General features: G+C 28.1%; 1 protein-coding gene across 2 annotated transcripts in view; it reads right to left on the reverse strand.

Annotated features, from left to right (window-relative positions):
- The window catches only part of LOC108558046 (epithelial discoidin domain-containing receptor 1-like), a 77149-nt gene that overhangs the window by 39213 nt on the left and 11077 nt on the right, over positions 1 to 26859 (reverse strand). Inside the window, exon 1 of one of the 2 annotated variants that reach the window (XM_017914836.1) lies at positions 2389 to 2672. The exons of the other annotated variant lie outside the window; for it this stretch is intronic. The gene's annotated coding sequence lies outside the window, so the exon portion shown is untranslated. Of the gene's footprint in view, positions 1 to 2388; positions 2673 to 26859 lie in introns of those variants that run through there. 2 annotated transcript variants of the gene reach the window in all.

Raw genomic sequence — 26859 nt, forward strand, 5'->3', positions numbered from 1 at the left:
CTTTTTTTGCATCTTTAGAATAATATATAATTGAAAATATATAGCATATATCGCACTATGCAAGGTATTAAGTAAAAAAAAATGATGTTTCAAATTTTAATTCAAATTTTTGTGAATGATATTTTTTTTCACCAAAGTAATGGTTATGTGAAGTTTCAATCAACCCTGTTATAAAATTTGAATCGAGCAAAATAAAAATGTAATAAATGGAACATATTTTTCTATATATTTAGTTTCTCGGTTAGTCCAGTTTCAAACAGTCCTGGATATTGGCAGAACCGATTAGTCGTAATGTGCTAGGTATTTCTTTATACTATATTGCTAAGACTGGTATGTCTTGAATTATTAACTAATTATTATTTTTCATAAAATTTGTTTAAGTTAGCCGCATTCATTAATATGAAGTATATTTAGTTTACAATTTAATAAAAATAGATTTTTATGGCAGTTCTGGTTAATAGAAACTGTGCATCTAATAACAATACAGAAATCATCAATAGTATTGTTGTTGTTATTAGAATTTTTATCTCATAACTTAAGATAAGTTTTATCTGTTTTGTATTGTGTAATTTTGCGAGTTTAAAGATTTGTTACAATTAAAATGTATATTAATTTGTTAGCAAAAAAATCGTAGATTGGTGACAAGAGTACAAACCAGGGAATATGTTAAACTTAAATAAATGTATTAAATTAAATGAGCATTTTTTACATTTACAGACAACAATGTTTATTTGTAATAATAATTTAAGAAAAAAAGCATTGAGCAAAGTTTAACAACATCCTTTTTTGTAATAAGTAAATTGTGTATTTTGTACTAATTATTATTGGAATCATTAAAATATTTTAAAGACAAAATAATATAAATACAATTTTGGTATATTTAATTCATTAAATGCTTTGTTAATGCTATTAGTACATAATATATTTATTTAGTTATTTTTGTATAAAATAAAATATAGCCGGGCAGGAAGACCCAATGTCAATCGACTTTTTTGAAATTATACATATTTATTTTGTAGTTTTTATTTTTGTATATGTTTTTTTGTACGACTGATGCAATAAACATTATTATTATTATTAAAATATAGTTTAATGTCAAAGTGTAGAAATTTTAACATTTTGTATGATTAAAAATAAATAAACAATAATAAAAATAGCAATTAATAAGGATTGTCCAAATTAATCATGGATATATGTTTTAAATATAAGGTGTAATTGGCTCTTCTTTGTAATGTAAATACTATCCACACTCAAAATAACGATTACGCAAGTTAAATAATTCAAAAAGAAACCGAAAGTGTTTCGCCTCCCTTTCATTGTGCTTTCATTTTTTTTTTCTTCCTTTCTCCTGCCCACCGCTACCCATATATATATTTCTTCTCGCTTCATCTTATTCTTCTCTCGGTTAGTGAATAATTCCGTAATTCCATCACTTGAAACTGTTTGAGGGATGAATATTTCGGGCCACACTCGTTATAGATATCCCATGAAAATTATGCACATATTTTAGGGCATAAGAGAGCACCTGCATAAATTTCATTCCTCTATCCTTCTCACTCACGCTCTTGTTTTATTTTTTTCCTGTTCGCCTATCCTTTTTTGGTATGTTGGGGCCAAGCCATTGTCGGAGACAGGAGTGGTAGGAGAAGAGAAGAGGAGGTTGGTGGCAGTAGCTACTACACATAAAACCCGTGAATTTACGTCGACTGGAATTTTCATAATTAAATCTTTGTATAAAACAAAGCATTCCATATTTCACAAATGTTTAGCCATGCACGGTGCAGCCGGAGCGAGCGTCCGTCTAGTATTTAAAATTCCATGTTTGTAAAATTGCAATTTAAAATTCAGTGCTATTCGTCTGTGTCTGAGCGCTCGAAGCGGAGAGGGGCGAGAGGACGGTTGGTGGTAGTTCTGCACTTTCGGACTAGGTTTATTATTGTTTAATTTGCGAATCCGTCGCTCGTAAAATGCTCGAGAAGAGGAAACACTACATTCGTAATTAGCAGTTTAAATATTCCATCAGCGAAAAAGTGCACTTTCTTCGGACTAATTAAGCTCCCATATTTAACCCTCTTGAATCTTCATTAAACGCAATTTCTTTTCATACCTATTAACCGAATGAAAGATACTAAATATGTTTTCTTAATACAATTCATTATTTCGGACTTACTGCAAAAGCAAATACTGCTTTTCCGCTAATAATGAGGCTCAAGGAAACGGAAATACAATTATTCCTCATTTTCTTTTCGCTTTTTTTTCTTCTAATTCTCATTCTCTCCTTATTCTTCGCTGACCTAATTTCGCCTTCGGATGGAAAGCGAATAAAAAAAATATATTTTGCGCACCCCTCGTGCCTAATAAAATATGAAAGAAGTAAATGTCATTTACCTGGGACTAACTGAATAATCCAAAATGTGCGATTTTTTCCTGCATTTGAATGTAATTAGGCGCCGGGTCGAACGGGGGAGATTATATCACTTTCTTGATGGTAGAGGTGCTATCACATTTCGCAATTGTATTTTTGAATACTGCTGTCTTGTCTCGTCCGACGAAAGAGCGCGGAATTCGAAATGTTGCGCGTGTTTATTTTTTCGTTTCAGGAGTGGATTCTGACATGAGCTCACTTTCAGGGACTCATGGCAACTGAAGCATAGCTCGCCCATGATGGCATGTTCGCGCCTGCTCGAATATTACTTCCCCTCGCCTCCTAAATCCCCACTACTAAGGGTTATGGATATTTAATATACAGTCAATTTTGGTGTCATGTATATATAGCAACTATATTATGCTATACATAAAAAATAATAATAATAAAAGTAACAACAACAAAAAACTTTGCAAATGCATTGTTAAAAAAAATATAATTAATCATATACCCTCAGTGGTACGAAAAAATAAAGAACAGTAAAGAATGATGGAGTGAGACGACGGACTTCATCGTGCAGCGAGCACCAAAGACCTCCTATTCATAAGTTTGTAATTTTCGCAGCCTGATTAATTCGCATATTAAAATTTACATTTACTCTCGCATCATTCACGCCCAAGATGTTTCTCGCAGACGAAAGGACGAAAAAAAGTATTTGACACTGATTTTAATTTGAACCCGGGAAAGATCTCTTCATGCATGAAACAGCGAGATATAAAAAAAGATGAAATAAGAAAGAAGTAACTTATTTTGAGAAACACCCCTGCAGGTTCTTTAAACAAGGAACTCGATTTAGTAATTTTCTTTTTGCTAGGAACGTGTTTAAGTAATTCACATATCATTCTCTTGTCGAACGATGATTACAATAATTATATTCAATTCACTATTATTCAAATAATGGTTCATTTTGTATAAATAGATAAAAAATAAAGTTAAAAATATGTTAAAACAAAAAAAAATTATAACAATACAAATATGTGTAGAATAATTGTTTTCTTCTATAATAAAAATGTCTAAGTCAAAAAATGTATAACGATATAAAACGACATATAAGTATAGTAAATGTTATCAATTAATTAATATAAATTTAACAGAAACAAAAATAGTAATGGTATTATTATATATCATTGATATTTAGGAAATAATCTGTAATGTTATGTTATTTCTAATATGAGTAGTAACCAGTAATCAACATATATTAATAAAAATTATATACCATGTGTTTTTAGTGGTACACGAACTATAACGTCTGGACTCTAGACCGAAAAATTATAACCACTACCATCACAATTTTCGTTGAAATGCAATACATTATTTTGTAATTGTATATATTTTGTAGAAGAAATAAAATTGAATAAACTTTTTATATAATTAATATTATAGAATACTTAATAAGTTGTAATATTATATTTTATTGGATTAATTCTCAATAGTAGTTTTTTTTTTCAATTTTAAGATTTTTTTTCTTTCTTATTGATATAACATTAATTATTAATCATATACAGGGCTTTTGTAAATTATATAGTGCAAAATAATATAAGTTTTGGTAAATTTTCACACTTTGAAACAAAACAAAAAAACTAACTGATTAATGTTATATAAACCATTACTATAAATAAGTATAGAAATTATTTTTATTTAATTAATATTAATGTAACAAAAACAAACAAGAGTTACGTTACTATTATATAAATTACAGTTTACAAATAAAATCTATTCCATATTTATTATATGATAATATAATAATAAGTTTATAAATTATATTAGAACTTAATTCATTTTTTAATTAAATATATGAAGATATTTAATTATCATGTATTATTAGTTGACATACAGAAACGACAAGTTAAAATATATAAAAATACATAGAAAATAATTAATGATTTGATAACGATAATTTTAATTTTTTTATCAAATACAGTTATCCCGTTACGAATTCCCGGACTTACGAATAAAATTCTAAAAGCTCTAACCCGTTACAAGGAGTTATATAGTGATAAAAAATTTACTGTCCAAACAAAAATTGATATTTTCTTTAATAAAATATAATATTTTTGGAAGACGTACTATCTGTTTTGTTGCATTTGTTTCTTTTGTCGTTTTTTATTAAATATTTGTGATGTCTACATTGAAAAGTATTTGTAAGTAAGTATTTTGTTTATTTTAATCTATATTTTTCAAATTATGCAGTCATTAATACGGAAAACGTAAAACCATGATAAAGTGTGTGTGGTAAGATAAGTATATTTTGAATTTTTTAAAATTCTCCTGACTTACGAACAACCCTTTCGAAAATCATCAATTTTAAAAGACAGATTAATTCTTTTTCAATAATTTATATTTATAGTTTATAACTAATACAACTAAGGATAGATTTCTCAGGTTCATATTAGTAACTGTTTCACGATTATTTAATGATTATTTCGTTTAATAACATAATTTATTGTAAACATGCACATTTATACACAAAGCTTAGATTATTTCTATTAACCAAAGATGTATAATCTAATGGAGTAACAAACATATTTTAATTGAGTCTTCGTAATTTCTATTTATTAAATTCTCATCTTAATGAAGTATTTGTCTTCTTAATGCAAACTTACATAAATCCAACAGTATTATATGAGTATAATCTCTGCACATTTACGAGTCTATTATATAAACACATCATGAAGTTGTAGAACATACAATCATGAAGTTTGTATGTTCTACAAATTAAGTTATTTGATCTTCAGTTTTTATGTACTCAATTCCATAATACAAGACGTAATTTTTATTTAATAATTTATTATTGTTGTAGATGTTTATAATGTGTTTGATCAAATTCTGATGTAAAGACAGGTTACAAGCAAATCAAAATTATGAAATCTCTTTCAGCATCCCGTGTCACAAAGGATTACCAAACCTCTAACAAAAAAATGTTACCTAAAGGAAAACATATTGATTATATTGTCAATATAGAAGGAGTCGCTCGGAAAAATGCCAATATATTGGACATGGTTGAACATAAACCGAGTGGGCGAAGACAACTGTCGCTTGGAATAACGTGGGAGTGTTTGAGTCGTAAGTAGTCGAATCGTAGTAGATGTAGTGTTAGAGGGATGCCGAAGAAAGTCGTATATATTGTCGACGAAAATAAAAAAAAGCAAACAAGAATAGAAAAGAAAACGTAAATGCACGTAAATACTGTACTAATAGAAAATTATATGGCGTTCTCAGCACACAAAGTACAATCTCTGCCTGCTTGCCTTCAATTTCTCAGCAGGAATTATTCAATGGGATTAATTTATTGGATTTAGAATTATAACCAAATGTGTAAATAGCAGTTTTCATATAATATTATGTATGAACATGTGGGTTCATTTAATATTTATCTGTAGCTAAATATGCAATAGATTGCTAAAAATAATTAATATAAAAATGATTATTGAACGTAAGAAATATTGTTTAATAGAAAGGTCCATAGTCCTTTGGTCCAAATTAGTAACAATAATAATGTATAAATTAAAATTGAAAATAATTGTTTCATGCATAAAAAATAAAAAAAAAATTATTTAACAAATTATTTTAAAATGAATATTTCTACGTTCAAATATCTTTTATAATTATAAAATTAATTAAATATTAAAAATTGAACATAATCTGTAATTTATTATATAATTTTATAGTAGTTAATAAATTATGCTCTAATAGGTGTAGTAATATGTACTTATACCTTTAGTTAATAAAATAATTGTTTTGGGAATCCGTATAATCGTTTAATGGTCTGTAATTCTGGAACAATGATACCATCAGTTGAAAATCTCCATTCCAGGTCAGTAGCTAGGATTAAACTTGTGGAAGTGGTGGAACAATTTCGCATTGCTTTTTGTAAGCATGAACAGATCAGAATGCAAATAATGTAACTATAATTTTGTTAATACTATTTTCTTGTCACCTACATAACCAATTTATTATTACAACGAAAAATTGACATAACGGATATAGTAAATATAATGCATTCAATGCATGCTTACAATCTATTGTTTATTGTTATTCCATATTTATAATGTATCAATCGTTTTGGAGAATAACTCCAAAATAAATACAATAACCTAGGACTTTATGAACGCAATGCATCCTGTATTGCAAATAATTATGATAAGATTTTTAATTAACAATTGTTTTCTATATAAAGTTAACGTACTTCATGTGGAGGCAAAAAAAATGTTTTGATATATTCTATTATTAGAAATAATTGAGATATTAATTTTAATGGTAGACAAATTATTTCTATAAATAAATTTAATTGTGACAAAGATAATTAAAGTTGGCTATAAAATATCTACTTTTTTAAAAATATTTCTGCCTTACTTTTTATTAATTTAAATAGTAAAAGTTTAATTATTTAATATAAACGTGTTCAAAATAAAATAATCTACAGTAATTTGTATGTTTTATAACGCAAAGTAAAAAAAAGAAAGAAAGAACAAAAATTAATCAAAAAACCAAAAATATTTCTATATTAAGTAAATTTAAAAAAAAACGAAAAAAATAGTGAATACAAGATCCAAACAATTTTCAATAAATTATATTAGTACAGCAGACTACAAATTGTAAAGATAGAAGCTTGAAAATAATTATATTGTTTACTTATAAATCTAATATATAATAATTAACATTATCAATTAATTCACATTATGTTTTTAGTTATATAACATTAATGTCGGTTAATGTTATATGACTAAACAAATATGTATTGTCTTACAATTGTTAGAATAAAAATTATGAAAACAGTAAACAATTGTAAACAGATTATTGTGAATATGTTTTTTTTTTAAATTATAAATCTAATAAAGTTAAATAACTATGAAGAACTAAAGATAAGCAGATAAAAAGCTTGAAAATAATATTTTTTTTTACTTATAAATCTGATATATAATAATTAAAATTATGAATTAATTCACATTTTTATTGTCCAACAATTGTCAGAATAAAAATTATGGAAACAGCAAAACAGATTAAACAACTTATTGTGAACATGTTTTTAATTATAAATCTAATAAACTTACATTACATTATTGTTATATAACTAAGAAAAGATGTTTTTGTTTATTAAACTAGAATTATCTTGTTTACAAATACAATATAAAATTTATAAAAATATAAATTAAACCGGACTAATCGAGGAACTAAATATATAAAACATGATGAAAAAAAAAGATCATTGTCAAAACAAAACAATTTTGTGAACTAATTTTTTATAATTTATTTAAATTTTGTTCAATTAAAATGTAGTTTATTTTGTAACAGTGAATCCGCACTGATCGAAACCGCACTATGCAGTAGTTCGTTTAGAATTATTATTTAAAAATAATTTGTTTGTGTGTGTTTAAATAATTATTGAAATCTACGAAATTGTGTTATTATCTATACTGAAACCAATCATAATTAGCATGAGCATCATTCAATTTCTAATTCTAATTGTTTTCACTTATTGATTATGAGCATCGAACTATAGCTGTTTGGTAGTATTGTTGTTGTTGTCGAGTTATAAAGGAAGTCATGCAATGGACGCTGCTTCCGTTTATTGCCGGAATGTAAATTAATTATTTCACGCTAATCCATAATGCATAAAATCAATTATCTCCGATACTTATTTATAAGCAGGTCTGGTCTTCGAGTACTCACTTCTGTGCGATTCATTAATGATGGAACCTTACAGAAGGACGAAGAACGATGGAATCAATTGTACGAAGAAAAAAAAATAGTAATTGAATTTAATTATATTAATGAGTTTCATATCAGATCGTCCTTTCAGTTAAATATAATTAATAACGTGATAGATAATGAAGATTTTATCAGTTTGCTGAATTGGGGAGTCGTCGATCTGATAAACGACGTACGAGTTAACCCCTTGTTTGAAAAATGACATCAATGAAAAATGCGACGACAATGTAGCATTGATAAGGTTCGCACAGGGGATTAAGGGAGATAGAGTTAAAGGTTAATCGTTTGTGTATGATATAACTTACGGGTTGATAATATGCAATTAAGACAATTTTATATAATCTAATAATTAGGGAGCAACCAAAATTACCGAGATTTTAAACCGTAACCCTATATATTTTAAGTATATACTGGTTAACCGGTAAATTACCTAATTTTTTCTTTTAAATGAAAATTTTGTGTTACAGTTCTTCGATCTATTAGCAAGCAATATTTTCATAGTAATTAACAATAAACTATTAAATTTTAAAGTTTAATTACAATAAAAATATACATCATTTTTTAATAATATTAACGGCGTTTTTTTCATCACTATCCATCTGTATAAATTAGTATAATGTCATTTGAAAATATATGTGGTAAGTATAGAATTTTGCACTTTTTAAGTCTGTATGTAGGTGTGATTGTAGTCTTCGTTTGTACCTTTCACTATAGTTTGTAATTACACTTTTAAACGTTTCCATTTTCTAGTCACTATGTATGACACTATTGGGGACATACCAGGGTGAATCGGTGATTGTCCGCAATGTTTTTGATTGGAATCACTGGAGTATTTCGATGCTTGCTTGCTCAACTCCACAACTGTATGACCATACTGGGTTGAGTTTTGATTTGTATATCAATAATTTGTTGTCGAGCACTGATTTTCTTCCGAGCAGCCAATATAGTTTACTGAATTTCAGACCTAGATGCTATTTCTTTATCCATATAAGTTTCTTCCAAATGAATCTTCTATCCAGATGCAAGCCAAGACATTTTTCATGATCCTCCAGCGGTAAAACTTTATTATTTAGAGTTATTGGAGGTCACGTTTTCGTCCTCATCGTAAAGGTGACATGAAAATTTATATATGAAATATTTTTGAGGTCAAATTTATTAACAATTATTTCTTTGTAGTTTTGTAACAAATAACAAATTTATTCTGTTGGACAACATTAATGAGTCTTCATAAACAAATCTGTGTGCAAATTGTATTTGATTTATTTGGAAATAAACTGCAATAATATATTAAATTTAGTAGTAACAAAAATTATAAATTACTATTAGCTTTTAAAAATTGTATTTACATATTTTTATTGCCCATTATTTATCGACCCAACTCTTTCTACCCTTATTTTTAATATCTTTCCATTTTGTCCATTCATATTCATGATTAACACATAATTCTGTTAATTGTTACGTAATTAATAGCATGATGTTTTCGGTCTTTTATTTTTCAACTAACCGGAAATGAGTTGTCAGTAAATTAGATATATGTTTTGGCGCAGTTGGTAAAAGGTGGGTTACGATATGTATTACATAGATTTCAATGTAAACGAAAATATAATTCAAAAGCTGAAGAATAGGACTGTGCCTAAGCAGATGGAATTGGGGTGTCGTATATTTCTAGCAATGTCATTTCCCAAAATGTACACATTTTATTTAAGAACATGTTGTGAATTGTTCAGTATCATATTTGTATTTAAATAGAATAATTTGTATTTATAAAACTATTGAGATTCTTACTTCTTAATAAATTTAAACATAGCTGTAGAAGCATTCATAATAGAATGGGTGATTTTATGACAAATATAATCCATTTAAAGACGATGTATGTTAACCGAATTGTTTCTTTAACCAATTATGGATTTAAAATGCTTCATGGCCGGTAAGTTGTTCGTTATCCGAACATATCTTTCTTTCCGAATGCAAAAGTGTTAAGCCAAAAATTGCAAATAATAAAGAAACAATTAGATATGTCAATTAAATTGTTATGAGTAAGTACTATTTATTAGTAAAGTATTAAAAAATATATATTTTGTCGTTATCAAGAAATTTATACCAAAATGCACAGAAAATCAATATTTATGAACGTGAAAGTAATAATAAATAGAATTTTGTGTAAAATTCTGAACTAATTTCAATTTTTAAGGTATCTTTTCTAATTTGTTATATATATTTATTTACATTTCAGAAAATAAAAGCAAGTAATTATTTTAAGGATATATATTTTAGTATCAAATACTGAAATAATAGCAGTTGTTAACCCTTAAACATACGAAAAAATATAAGTTATGTAGGAAAAATAAAGTACATTAATTTTGTACAGTTTTTTTACCTTTGAATTGTTTTATTAGTAAATAATTCAAGATATACAAAAGACTTCTTTCTTTGTTGCATATATACAGATTTAAAACTAGTAATTAATTGCAAATTTTAAAATAAACTTATATTATTGGTATACTAAAGTAATATCAAGTGATAAAAACAAATTTGGTGGTTTGGACTGAATACGTCATACTGAAAATATACTGTAATAAAAAAAATCAATAACATTGTATCAATCCTGATTTGTTTCACCATTTTTGTTATTATTTTCTAATTACTATATTGATGTAATCAAAATAAAGTAATTAAATTGTTACTCCATCTCACGCATCAGCAAAAAAGTAGTGATGTAAGTTAATAGTGGTATGGTATAGGTAACAATTAATTTAGAGACATTTCCGACTGAAAATAGAATTTATTAGTCCTTGTTGTATTCAGTTAGTCGCAAATAGGACTGTCCAATCAGCTATTTCTAAAAATAGAGTACAAGTTAAAATTGGCCACTACTGGAATGCAATTGAAGCGTGCATGTACGTGAATGTGTGCGTGTCGGAGAGAAAATGAGGAAGAGGGATATGTACGAAGGGTGGAAGAGTGTTTTGTGCAGCATAGGCTGCACATTGTATAGAAGCATAGGTAATTTTAATAAAACGCATTCATGCCGACCCCTGTGGTACGAAGGGTTGATTCCGTTACGCACCCCATGCTTAAAATAATAGCCGGTTAAATGAAGGGAAGCTGTCCGGACAAGACCAGACGTTAAAACTGTATCTCTCTCTTCTTTCCTCCCCCATCGTGAGCTTGCCCTTTCACGTACGTCCAGGAAATTAACAAATTTTAAATATTTATCAAAAGCAGAACAGTAATGCAAACCAGAACAGCAAAAAAGTACGGAACAAATAGATGCTTGACGTCCCTTGCAATTGCCCTCTCCCTCCGACAATCGTTGATGAATGTACTTTTATTCAGCGATTTTAATATTCATTCTGTTTCTCTCGTTATGAGATGTTGCGACTAGAACTAAATTAATGGCGTCACTAAAACATACTTCAATTTGGTTCAATTGATTCTAATTGGATTAAAGGGGAAATTGAAGAACCGGATTGCAATTGCCTTTTAAACAGTTAACAGATAACACTGATTTATAAATAATAATTGTTTCTTTTATCGATTGCAAATCTCATTCTCTTGGAGTAAAATTACTTAGATGAAGATTTGCAAAATTGTACTTCGCTTTTGGGAATATTAATAATTAAATGAATTAAACTTAAAAAAACAAAATAATTAGTTGAGAGTATTAATATTATTTTAAACTTATTATGAATATTTAGTTAAATTTATAATTGTTTATAGGAAGATTTCCGATGGGAAATCGTTCCGCTCCATGCTTGTTACTTTGTTTTTCTGTTTTTGTTTTCTTTTTTTTTTGTCAATGTCAAAAAAAATTTCAACTCGTTGCCAAAATTGTGGCAGATTGTGAATAAATAATAAAAGTTAAAAAAAAAATATGAATATATATATTTTATATGTTTAACCAAGAAAAAGTTATGAACTAGTATTTCTCTAATGTCTAACAGATATTGCAATCATGGAAATTCGGAGTAATTGATCTCTGTAGTTTTCATGTATGTTTTACATTATTTAATAAACTTATTGATAATTCCAATTATTATTATTTAAAATTTTGCTTCTATAAATAAAATAATGATGTTAACAAGTGTTTTATGGAACTTCCAGTTATCGATAATATGAGACCCTATTATATTATTTTCCAATTCACACGTTCCTACATACATGCCTTCTTATTGACAATTATGAGAAAAGTTTAGAAAACGTGCGTCCCAGGATGCCTTTAGCAATATCCCAAAAGGATGGCAGATGGTGACCGTAGATATTTAATTGGACTACCAAATATTGCTGTTCGGTCCAAGTAATTTGTAACTTCTTAGAAGAATAGAGAGCGGTGACAAGGAAACCGCAAAGAAAAAGGGGTAGGGGACAATTGCAAAATCTGTCCTTTGTTCAATCCTCGAAAATTATTACATCATTTGAGAGCGTACAAATAAATTAGTTTTCTATTGTTCTTTACATTGAAATAATAAATTTTGCATATTTTACTTGAAATATAATTTTATGTAATTTAAATTACTAATAGAAAAATCTTGTTTTTTGAGCATCTCAAAAATAACGCGAAATTATGAATAATTTGCAATTTTTATAATAAAAATCTTTTGATAAACTCAAATTGCACAACAGACAAAAATTCAGAAAATGATTCATTTAAGGTTATTAAATGAAATAAATTATCACCTATTAATAAGTATATTGAAGAAACTTTTATAAATAAAGAATTCATCAAATAATTTATGTAAATTGATTGAAAGAATTATTTGGTATTTGAGTAATTCGTATTAATGAATTAAAATAAGTTAGCTAGAATAATAAAAAATTTAAGTCATAAACTAAGTCCTCAATTTAGTATACGCTACTTGCCAAGTAACTTCTTTAATACCAATTATACGAACAGTACAAATACACGAGAAAACTTTAAAGTAGTCTATATACATCATGTTTACTCCATTTGACAAATCGCTTGGCAAATATTGAATAGTAAGTAAGAGATTCTAAAGGAAGGTAGAGATAGATAAATAATTATTACCAAACAAAATTGAAGAAACTCTCATAGAAAACCATATGTTACTAAAGATTTTTTAAAAGTGCAGCAATATAAAATTATAGACTTATATTTAAACAATTATAATTTACTAAGGTAATTAAATTTGATTTTCGATATTCATATTTATTTGTATAAAATACTAAAGTTTAATATGTTTATTATTTTAAATTATAAGACGTTGCTATAAAAGTGGAAAGGCCAAAATAATTAAATTAATAATCTGTAGAAAAGTGTTATTATATTCAACTTACAAGCTTGCCATCCATGTCTGCTATATTTAAATATTTAAAGCGCTTGTTATTTTTGCTTGGTAGAATGGAATTCAGGTAAAGTCTTTTATAATTATTATTCCATTTCCATTTCCATTTCATTAGGATTCCCTTACAGAAGAAGTAATTTAATGAAGGATCATTAATATGCATTTATAATTAGTAATTATTTTTCAAGAAGAAACTCGTTTAATATGTATATATTATCCATTATATGTAGAAGGTTATATTGGCGTAGGTGTTTAGGCAACTTTAATTACTTGTTTTTTTTTTCTCTCTTCTCCATGAACAGGAATCATTCCAGTCTCGTCTCGTCTTCTTTATTGCCTTTCGGTCTAGGAAAATAGAAGTATTTCCATTTTACAAATTGCAATTACTCGAAACATATGCGTCCATTTATCATGAAAGGTAGTCAGAACCACAAATAAAATGAAATTACTGCGGAGGATATCGACGTGCGGTGAGGTTGACCCTTACTTGTAGGTCCTTTGGGCAGTGCATGTGCTATGAAGTAACCACTAATGGAAACGGAGACTGCGACCGCCATCCATTTCCGAGGTCCGTTCTATTAACTCATTGCGCACAAAGGGACGAAATATCCATATTACATAATACATAATAATAAAAATAAAATCTCATCATATTTCGGAACGGGTCGCGTGGGAAGGCACGAACAACGCGGAAGGCGCGATCCATCATCATTATTCTTCATCCCTGCATCGTCTGAATTTAAGGTTGCCACGAAACTTATCCGAAATAAAAAAAACCGGCGCTGTATCCATTCGGATACAGTGCCTGTTCATCGATTAGTATTATATTGGTTTTCAATTTGAAACCATTTAATCATCGTCACAAAAGCAGGTGTAATATCTTTGACACACCATTTGCATGAAATAGATTAATGATTTATATAGCATAACCCGTAGATATACGCATATATATCTACAAAGTACATGTCAAATTGTTATACATTTGAAGCCACACATCAAATCGACAATCCTTTGAAACGGAGAGCTCCGAACCGCAGTAAATTCTATGTGCCCTCTCACTATGTTTTTACTATTTTTTTTTTTTGGTTTTAATTTAATGTTTCATTTCGGTCGAATGCAAACGGAATTAAGTTCGAGTTAATTGGAAAATCTTTGGAATACTTCCAGCGCCGCGGATCATCCAGCGGGTTCATTTCTTCATTTATCTTATTTATCGTCGTCGCTCCCCCACGTTTACGGTGGTTACTTTCCCGGAATATATATATACACACACACATTCTGTGTGTAACTTGAAATAGTGAAACTTGAAACTTCAAGTCTACCCGATGGATTATCTTACATAGCACGAAGATTGAACGTATCCAAAGACCGTTTCGCTGAAATTTCATTACACTTAACCCATTTTAGGTGTGCGTGCACCCTGTGCTCATATTTAGCTTCCTGCTATTAATACAGATTATTGTCGCCTACATCTGGCACAATATATCATTTACTTTACAAACAAATAGTTTCATACTTATATATTTGTACAAACGTTCAAAGTATTTTAGTTTAATTGAAATCATATATTTCTTGATTTTTACAAAAAAACAGTTGTAAAATTTGGAATGATCATGAACATGATATTCTTAAACAATATTAAAGAAATGTATATGTACGAAGATCAGATTTATAAGCAATGAGACATTTATAAGCATCATTTTGCTAATGGACGGCATTCACATTAGAAAATATATATAAGTTATTTTAGTTATTGACAATAACCTATTGTTGCATGATCACAAAATATGATTTGAATGTGGCGAGTTTGAATAAGCACTAATTTCGTGGAAGTAATAAAATCTAAGTTATGTAATCTTTAAAATTATTAGTATTTTGTAGTACTAACTACTTATTGACTCAAATAATTGATTTTTGTTATTTTTAGCAACCCTCCTTCATCCATGGACCGTTTTTTTGCTTAGTTCGGGTACCGTAAAAATAAACGTGACGAAAATATTAACGGAAACGCATGTCTTAGAAGTCTTCTTAACGCGTTTTGACAAGTTACCGAATAATGTATATGCGTGTGTCTGTCGGAGGCTTGTCATTTTTTACGCTCATGGATGCTCTAATTCGAATTGGCGTGACTGCACGTTTTTTGTATGCCATTTCACGTGGGGGAGCATTTACATAACATGGGTAAATTAGAAGAAAACCATACGTAATCATCGCAGACATCGTTATAGTCCTAAGTCCCGACAAATATTGATTCAGAAATGCCATCCAGCCACAATCCATTATCGCAGATACAATAATTGTTTTGATTCCGTTCCGAGCAGTTTTCTCCTCCTCTGGAAAGTTTAATTCGGTTAATCCGTCTGAGATAAGTCTACGGGCGCCAAAAACAGCGGCAATAATGATGATATTAACCTTAAGATTTACGCCGTTTCGCCAAATTGAAATTTCAAAACGGATTTGCACCCCTCGCGTATCCTCTCTCTTTTCAATTACAACGTGCACGGGGTAGTTTGTTGCGAGCCTTAAATAGTTAAAGCTGCGGCTGAAGTCTACTCTCCCTCTTTCACTCTAACTCACTCCCTGCTTCATTCACCCTTCCTATTTTTCTCTTTATCTATCTTTCATTCTCACTCACTCTTCCTCGGCGAAACTGTAATTAATTCGGAGGGCTGGATGAGATCTTTTTATTTGTATTTTAATTCCACTTTATTTCGGACAAATCTAATTTTTGCATTCTCGTTTTTCTACCCAGAAAGAGAATTGAATCGCACTCTCTCTCTCTCTCTCTCTCTCTCTCTCTCTCTCTTACAATCATCCTTAATTTAGATCTGAAAGCTGTACATTGGTCTGAATAGTATCTTTATACTATTTACATTTACATTAGATTTCATTTTAATTCAAAGCCGTCAATTAATCCTAATTAATTTTTATTTATTATAATTTTAATAATAATCAAAACAATAACAATTAAAAAATGTTATTATTACATTCTAACCAATTTATTGTTAATAAATTAGTTCAGTATTCTATTCAAAACATAATATGAATAAATCTATAATGTTACATTGTTAAACAGGTTTATCTTATCTTTAACAAATGGATAATAATACTTATATTATATGAAACATTAAGATTATTATTTTCTCATGCAAGTTACAATTTTGAATATAATTTTATGTTAAGTTAACTTAAGTTAAGAAAGTTAAACAACGTGCGATGGTAATTGTGCTTGGATAGGTGAATTATACGTAGATAGAATGACATTTCAGTAGAACTAAGATTTATTTCTAGTGTCAAAACTGTTAATAAAACATGTATACCAAATATAAGTGCTTCTAGTAGTCAATCGCCAGAAATGAAGAAAAACTTCTAAAAAATGTATTAATGTTATGTATATATATATAATTATTATATCTTTAATGATCACTAAAACAAATATAAACTACATTAAACACATGATCAATAATAGATGCAAACAAAAGAATGACAGAAGATATTTCACGAGTCAATGGTAATGACCACATTCCGAGAATTTGGTATGAATAACATTAAATAGTAAAAGCAAAGCCAATGGTTTAAAACTGATCTCATTTAATGGTTGAACAGGTATTCACAGGTGGAAAGGAAAAAAAAGATACGGAGGGTCATTAGAGACCCAACTATGCCACTTGCAGAGCCGGAAGAAAAACCAGTCGAGGGTTAAACGGTTGCCCGTGAGTTGCAATATTTCTTTTTTTTTATATATATATTAAAATAAATACGCGTGTGGGGGATTAGGGTTGAAATAATATAAAATCCCTCAATGCTCGTTTGCAGCAGCCACCGCAAATAAGGGTACGCGCTAACGACCTCTACAATCAATAATCCAAGTGCACTCGAATAAATCCCAATTTCCAAAATGAAATGGAAGGAAAAATGTGTGTATATATAGGTATATTATATATAGTGAGGTACGCGATTCTCTTCTGGTCTGGTACGGATCGTGACCGATTGCCGTTGGAATTGAATTCATATAATAAGATTGTTTTTGGAGTGTAATGGCTCCATGTCATGTATATAATTACGGATAGATAGTCAGGTAATAGATGAGGTCTACTAATAAAGCTCAGGTATTATTAGACAGAAGAGTAATGCATGGAAAGCCAAAACGGATTGTTTCTCTGTATACTGACGTCTAATATTACATTCGATTAATCAGCGAGCGGCACAACCTCAGCTAAACGGAGATAGTAAATTGCTTTATTTAGTTGCAATACATCTAAATTATATAAAGAACGATCACCGCCTCATTGCTAATAAACGCTGTTCATTAAGTTACTAACTATTACTAATTAAATTGCAATTAATTTTAACTCTCTGAAAAAAAAAAACACGAATACAGTATTCGTTGAAATTTCCATAAATATTTTTGAAATTCTCATTTATTTCGGTATTATTTCAAATCTTCTATTTATTTAGACATATAGAAGCACATTTAAGATATCGAATAAAAAAATATATGTTAAGTAATAATTGATCTATTTAATTTTGTAAAATTAAATGTATAATTTGATACAGGCATTCCTCCATTAATGAATGGAATGCTTCTTTATAAAAGAAGTAATAGAATGCATATATATTATTTCGGTTACTGAGGTGTAAATACTAGCCAGAATAGGAATTCGTTTATTCGCAAAAAAAAAATGAAAAGTTTTTTTCGAACAAAGAAAAGTTTTGTTAAATAAACTTCAAGTTACATATGAAGTGAAATCGTATATTTAAAGGTCTAAAGTTACTTGTTTATGCTTTTTTCTCTTTTATATAACAATTACTTATACGGAGTTATTGCATATGTCACAGATTCCTCAACAATAACAATTCTTAAAAGAAGAACGTTCTCATTTAAGCACATTTAATTTTTTTTTCAATTTCTTTTCTTTCGTTGTTAATAAATATTTCTAAACCTTCCATTGAAAACTCCTCATCTTTTGCATTCAATTTTCTAATATCCTCTTCACCGATATTTATAGAACCTATTGACTTGTCAATCTGGATAACTTCCTATTATTTTTTTGTATATTATATTCTACATATTTTGCCTAAAATTTCAGGCTTCGTTATATAGAAGCTTCGTTGTCAAAGGTATGACTACTTATTTGTAGTATATCTAAATAATATAAAGCAGCGGTTGCCAAAGTGGTGGTCCGCGAGAAAATTTAGCTGGTCCGCAGAAAAATGTGGAATATACTTACGTTATGTTTTAAGATGCATTAAAACATGATTCAATTCATAACAATACATGACAAGTTATAAAAACTTCTGTCGTATACTGTACACACTGGCCATTTTTTTTATAAATATATTTAACACTTAAAAAATCCTATTAGTGGTCCGCGGGATTTAAATTATGAATTAACTGGTCCTTGAGGTCAAAAAGTTTGGCAACCGCTGATATAAAGGACAACCATAGATTCAATACTAACAAATAATATTAATTATTTACTAACTATTACTAATTACAATACAATTAATTTTAACATAAAATATTTACAAACAAAATTTATAACCATCAATCCAAACAATTCATTTTATGTCTAAGTTTTTGGCAGTGAATAATTACGCTATAACACAAATAAAATATTGTTTAAGTTAATAGTTAGTATTGTGAAACATTGATTAACACTCATGGCAAAATTTTAAAATCTCTATAGCTTTAATTTTTGTTTATTTTTTATTTAATACTGTGTGCAGAAGTATTCATATTTTATTATTATTTGCACACGATATCAAGTAAAAACGTACATTCATTCAATTATTAATAGTTACTACAGTAATACTTCAAAACAACATATAGTAAATAAGAAAAATTTGACCCTTTTTATTCCTTAACTGTGTTACATCGAATCAACGTTAATCAAAGTGTTGTTAATTTAAGTAATTATTAGTATTTCTTGTTAAATATGATATTCTTAATAACATCCTATTCTTTAATACAGTAACTTATACATGTTTTATTGTTTTGTTTGTAAAATTTCTAAGTAAAGTACAGATTACATGAGCAGAGCTACAAAATACCATTTGAGGATGACTTCAAAACAGAATATATATTTCCTTCAAGAGTAATGAGGAATTCTACGTTTAATTGTAAATTATGTTTAATTCCATGATCGTCTCTTTTTGCCATCTTCATCGTCGACTCATCCACGTTTATCCTCTTTTGTTGCTTGCAATTTATTGAGCCGCATATTTTCTGGTTTGAGTAAATTGAAAGGGAACTTTTTCGCATGCGATAAAAATAAAATGAATAATTGAATTGTATTCTAATCTATTGCACATGATGCCAAGTGAATTATTCATGAACCTTTGACTCGACGGTAACTTCTGCCGGATATAATGTGCTGAATGGACATACTCGAACGTAATCTATTGCCCAGACATTGGCATATGTAATTGGTCGATACACAGGAGAGACTTCGAATGCCAGAGGAAACTTCCCTTCTGCCGTATTTTTTAATATGAAAGAAATAACCGACTGTCCTTTATCCGTCGTTCCGCAAAGGGTGTTTAGTCTATGGAAAACGACTCGCATTTGCCTTTTTTTTAATCCTGAATATAGTTTTTTTTTAACACCCCGCGCGTAATCCGATATCTGGCAGATGTATCTCCTATGTTTTTCCTCCCTGTATCTCTCTCACTTTCCGCTTAACAAAAACATTTTTTCTAACCCCTTTTTTGATATATTATGCGTTTACAACGAACATGAGCCAGATTTCCGCCGATCTAACACCTCTGTTAGATGTTGGGTCACGGCACTAATCGCTTTAGGAAAGGAATATGGAAACATTTTCTATATTTAACAGCCGCTCAAAGTTATAATGAAAAGGCAAAAATATATAATATATATATAAAAAAAAGGAGAGAAAGGGTGAAGTGCAATTCACGGAAGGCAATCGTTCAGTATCAATAAATGACCATTATTTGTTAAAAGTAAATATTTGCGGACGCGATAATTTGGCTTCTATACATATACCCTTCGGGCTGATATCGCTACAGCCCACTCACTGTTTGCAGAATGGAACTGCCCTTTTATTGCAGCCACGAGCGAGAACTTTTCCAAACTCAAATTGCAAAATGCTTATATTACATAAAAAATCTGATGAAAAGGCATTTTTTTTATTTTAATTAAATTCAACAGATTATGCGACCTGCTTTAATCAAACTTATCAAATTTTAGATCATTTTCATTTTTATTTGAATAGTAATTATTAAGAATATAAAAACTTTCTAATTAATTCTACTGATACTAAACACATTACAAAATATAAAATACAACAATACTACTAATGGTGGAATGTATGACAAAAAAATATAATAAAAATGAATTTCAATTTTTCTGAAATATAATATATCTGTTACGGTACGTAGCTAGGTAAATGTACCAACTGTGCAGGTAAATGTGAGTTCAACTTACATTTACACACCATTTCCGGAAAATGTGTAAATGATGTTGGTAAATGTGCATAGATTTACATTAACATAACATTTTTTTATCTATTGATGATGTACTTATATAGGTTTTAGAAAACTGGGTTTTAATGGAAATTTACGTAATTCGTAAACCGGGTTTTTTTCAAATAAAAAAACTGGTGTTTGAGGCTATACTTACAAAAATTAATGAATTATTTTGATTGAAAACATAAAAATCATCGCTGAATTGAAAAAAATAAAAACTGATATTAGTAGTGATTTCATTAAGTAAGATTTTTAGTTAATTTACAAAATCCACAGACGTTTACATAAATACGTCTAGCTTATTTGTTTCACTAGTTTCAAAAAGTTTTTTCTATTTTTTTTTGTGAAAATTCGAAAACCGGTTTGGTAAAAAAGTTGAAATTCGAAAAACTTTTTTTTAAAAGTCGGTTTTTATATAAACCCTTGGATTTTTTATATAATATCAATATTTAAATATCAGTGTACAAATAGATTTTTACCAATTTTTTACTTTTATCGTACACTGTTTATATATTTCTACATATTTAATCATTTGAAGTAAAGCATTATTTTGTTTTATACGGATATCGAATAATTTTACTTAAATCTTGGGATAAAGCAATAAAACGCTTATCAGGTGTATTTACATCTAGAATTTCTTAATTCTAACGATTTTTCGTGAATCCTAATGAACGAATTAAACCTTAAAAGGAGACCTAAAAACTCAAGAGTGCACCTCTAAATTTATTGTCTTCATTTGCATATCGCATAGTTGTTCGTAAATTAGTCGATAATTAGATATTTTTCCTTATCTCCCAAATAGAATAAATTATAATTAGTGGAAAAAAGGCTGTAATCAGATCTTTAACCACCCACCGGCCCCGGGGGTGGATCCGGCTAGAAGAAAGGGAGAGAGAGAAGACGATATTATTAATGGTTGATCATTAATGCTACATCCTCGATCATCGGTTAATTTAGTGCACTGGGAATGCTACCTAAAGCGGAAGAGGTAGGTCCAAAAAGGATCCTCAGATGCAAACACACACACAGCAGACAAAAAATAGTACAGACGCACATGGACTAAGCAGCTGCACTTTAGTTAATTCGACAGTTTCAAGATTGTTGTGGGCCGGCTCCAAACTTCACAAGGTCCGGCCCAACAGCGATAATTTTAATTAATTTTAATTAAGTGCAACCTTTAATTAGAAGTGTTCTATAACCAAAAAAAATATGAATAATGTAGTGAGCACTAGTATAAATAACCTATTAACAAGTGTACTACTATCATTTGGAAAAAACAAATAATATAGAGATCTACTCAATATGTATAGCAATATATTGTATTTATTGCCGTAATATAAATTTGTTTCGTTAGCCCTTTGGCTAGCCTATTAATATATATTTTTTTATTGTATGTTAAAATTTATTTATGTATAAATTGTACTTTTTTTTCTCTTCTTATGTATCGATGTTTGGCCAATAAATTATTATTATTAAATTTTAATGAATTTTATAACACATTACACACATTTATAGAAAGAATTTGTCAGTTTTTATAAATACTATTAAGAAAAAACTATGTATTGATAAATGAAATTATTTTTTTTTTCATTTCAGTCGTTACAGTTTTCTAATTTTTTGTAAAGAAAATATTTTATTTTGTTACGTGTTTAGTTAAATTATTATTAAATAAAGAGAAAAATTATATGAAGGAGTTCCAATTATATTACATTTTTATTGGATTTTGTCTAAAGTATATCTTATGTTGTTAAAGTTTTATTGTTACATAATATAAAAAAATAAACTTCAAATAAGTATAAATATTAATTATTGTTTTTTTTTTGTAGATTTTCGAAATCCAGTAGGTTTTTGTGGAAATCATACCATTTTATACTGCTATATTCATAGCTAAATGATTGCAGTGATTCTCAATGTGTGCAAACGACAGACGATATGTTTTTATACGATTTGCCACAAATACCCATTCTTCGGGGGTCCTTCATATTTTTTTAAGTACAAGGGGGTCGCGGATCAAACGAATTGAGAAACGCTGGTGTATTACTTGTATTCGTTGTTGATAGATTTTTAATAAATGCTATTCTAAAAATGTATTATAACTATTAATCAGCAGTTTTAAAGAACAATGTAAATGTATAGAAAGTAAATAATCTTCGTAGTTAAGTACTTATACCGATGACATGTCGATATTCAGGCAAGCAGGATTTATTTGAATTAGAAAAATATTTCAACGGTTAAATCTTCTTCATTAAGAATGTATATTTTCGTAATATGACATGCATGAGGAATGCGATAAGCCTGAGTGTTGCGTGGTTGTCTCTGTTTAATCATTATCAGATGTATGCGATTCCAGTGACTGTTGTGATTCATTGTGCAATGTGCGTAGTCAGTCAGAAGGATGTATTGTTTACAGAAATATAAGCGGATGAAATGAGTTGCCGATAATTCGGTGAAATCACATCACTACTATGTCACAAGATACACTAACCAAATACATTCATCTGTAAAGATAATATTTAAATTAAAATAAAGCAAGAAATGTTTATGAATTTGGATTAACAAATTCATTTGTAACCGTCATCATGATCATTATAATATCAATTATAGTATGTTTATTGTAATATATATAAGTTTGACGTTAATGACTATTTAGGATGATTACAGTAATTTGTCATTTTGAAATGTTTGTTTTTCTCATTTTTTCATCGTATAAACAACTATTAATTACAATTATTTATATTTTAGTATTATTTATTATTGAAATTATATAAAATGAAACTATAATTTTTAAGCATTTGCAACCTAATGAAAATACAGTGCATTTTTAAATTTTTATTTAAAATATTTGGCACAATAAAGTGTACATTTTTATATACATTTGTAGTAAATATTGGCATAAAGTTATAAAGGTTTAATATTATTTTATAATTGATTTTTGAATTATAATTAAGTTCGTAAAATACACAAATTAATGAAGCATTATTTAAAAACGAGATTACTATAAAATATAAATATATTATAATTTCCACTAATTTACATATATGTATTTGGAAAAGTAATTTAATGTATAGAAAATGCATGCATATGCTTGATAGTGAATGTACGTGACGGAGATAGGAAGATAGAGACTGGGTTGGAGTATATGCAATTTATAATCCATTACTTTTAATAAATTGTTTCATAAACGATTTAACGTTTGACAACTTATCACTGCCAAACTTTAATAACTGCTTATAAATCAGAGAGTTCAATAGGCATATATATTTACACACACATTCATGATGTAACCCGTGATATCAATCAATTGTCTATCGATTCACATTATGTTTCGTGCACAGCAAGGTTATATTTCCAACAATTCTTTTTGTATTTAAAATCACTGAATACATAAAATACAGTTATACAGAAAGAAAGAAAGTTTATTTTTTCCATAGTTATTATTAATTTTTTAAAAAATATATATAATAAATATATTTATTTACAAGTTCTACGTTGAAAAAAATATTTATATAATTAAAAAAATATCAACATTTTATTTGATTTTGCATCCATTTATTCGATTTGTCAAATTTGTAGCAACTGTAACACAATTGTTATATAATATATATTTATATATTTAGTATGCAAGTTTATTAATTCTAATCATTATAGTAGTTATAGTATATAAATTGCGTTTATATTTTTATATAAATAAATAATTCTAGAAATTTTCAAAATTTAATTATTAAATATTTTCAATAAAAATTTATTGGCTCTAATTACGTTCAAAAGGCTAACGACAGAATTATTTCTGCCTAATAAATAATTTTGTTAAAGTATTTGAGATTATTTATAATATTTTGCCAAGTAATTCCATATTGACAAAGTTCATTACATGAAAGATATGTTATTTCAGTTATAGATGAAAAAAAAAATCAAAGGAAATATAAATTAAAATTATTGAAAAATAAAAATAAAGAAAAAGAATCCAAAGATTATTTAGTTTATTGGTTTCTCCCATATAATGAGAAATAAAGGTTATCACAATAAAAGTGATTATTTATTATAGATCATAGATCATACAATAAAATTAGTATTAAGGTAGTTTAATCGAATCATTTAAAATTTATTTTGGAGAATTCATATTTCCTATTTATAAATACAGAATTATTCATTCAAAAAATAACCTTTGATTTTGGCAAATAAATTCTGTAAATTATACCACAAATGTTTGTATTTTACTAAATTTATTGATTAAATTAAGCACCGAAATTTAAATATACTGTGTTTTATTGTTTTCAAAATAATATTATTTTATGTCACTATATAATTAGAATGAGCGAAAGTGTATAAACTTTTAACTAAATGATTTGAATTGCTGAAAGATATTGTTGCTTTTGTTCAACATCATGGAAACTAGGTTACATTCTCACGATTTTATTGATATGTTAAAATAATACAATTTAAACTAGTATTACAGTAAACCCATTTACAACGCAGTACTATAACGTAGTTTCTATATAATACAACTTAGCTTAAGAATTATTTCGGGAAGAGACCTAAGATTCTGAACATATTTTAACAAGGTATCCAAGTAGTGCTGTTTTCTTAGTATGCGAATCTAATTAATTGCGTTATAGCAGTTAATTTATTTAAATAGAAAATCTCTAATTAATGTATGATTATAAAAAAATAATTAACAATTCATATGTATACAACGATTTTTCTGTTTCAATTATAAATAATGTAATATGTACAAAACGATGAAGCGCATATCGTAATGTTTATTTTAATCGTAATTACATTTAATATGCCTTAACATGCGTTTTTGATGTTTATTCGGCTAATTAAAAATAATAGTGGTAGCTTTAATGCCCGGTGCCTGTGTAAACACGTCCAGACACTTTAAAATGTGTGCTTTCTCTCTCTCTCTCTCTGCGAGCGATGCTGCTTGTCCATTATAAAGTTTATAGTTTCGGTTCATTATGCAATCGTAAAAAATTGTTAATAAAATTCAGGAACGCTCCCCGAAGAGATGTGGATTTTATGTCATGTTGGATTAAAACTTAAATTAGATAAAAGGTCTGCGCCTCGACCGACCATCAATGGGTAGACTGACAAATCCGAAGTGGTTGTAAAGCCAATCCGCTTTATCTGTATCGAAAGATAAAAAGGTTTTTTTTCTGATTCCCTGTCTCTATGTTCTTCAACCCCTACAGAGGCGTGAGGTGCATTGAGGTTATCCAACCATTTTCAAATCAATCCGAAACCATTTCCAGTTTGAATAAATTAAAATAAGATTTTATTTAAGACATTCGAATAAAGAATTTTAAAATGCTAGACATAATATTTAAAATAAATACACATATTTAAAGAAACAACGTAATCAATTACAGCAATGTCTCGCATAGTCCGCATTAATTATTGTTCGATTTGAAAATTTCAGATAAACTAAATTTTCATTGAGATAAAGAAGTTATGCTTCTTTTTGTACGGCGACACCGATTACCCGGTCTATGCGAGGTTTTTGAACTAATATATTTCTTTGTATTACAGTTATATTATTTACTTTAATTATATTATAAGATTATTTCATGAAATTTTAAATAATTACAAGTTCATATAAAAAATTGAAAAAGAAAACAGTTTTCTTGAAGATTCTTTGAATTTGTATATCAACTAAACGCTATGTGAATTCAGAAAACTGAAGTAATATTGTCATTTCTAGTAAATTATATTATTTGTCAATGTCAAACTAATTTACAAAAATAAACCAGTAATAAACCAGAACAACATAGTATTTAATTTAACTAGTGTTTTAGAATGTGTAGAATAAAATAAATTGATGATAGGTAACAGGTGAAAGGTGACGCCGTTTAATAAGTCGGAATAGATAAATTGCTTTTGATTTGGTAAAGTGAAAAGCTTCTAGTGAATTTGCATAGGACTCGCGGC

Source organism: Nicrophorus vespilloides, unplaced genomic scaffold, assembly GCF_001412225.1.
Source record: "Nicrophorus vespilloides isolate i.1.1-1 unplaced genomic scaffold, Nicve_v1.0, whole genome shotgun sequence".
NCBI classification, from domain to species: Eukaryota; Metazoa; Arthropoda; class Insecta; order Coleoptera; family Silphidae; genus Nicrophorus; species Nicrophorus vespilloides.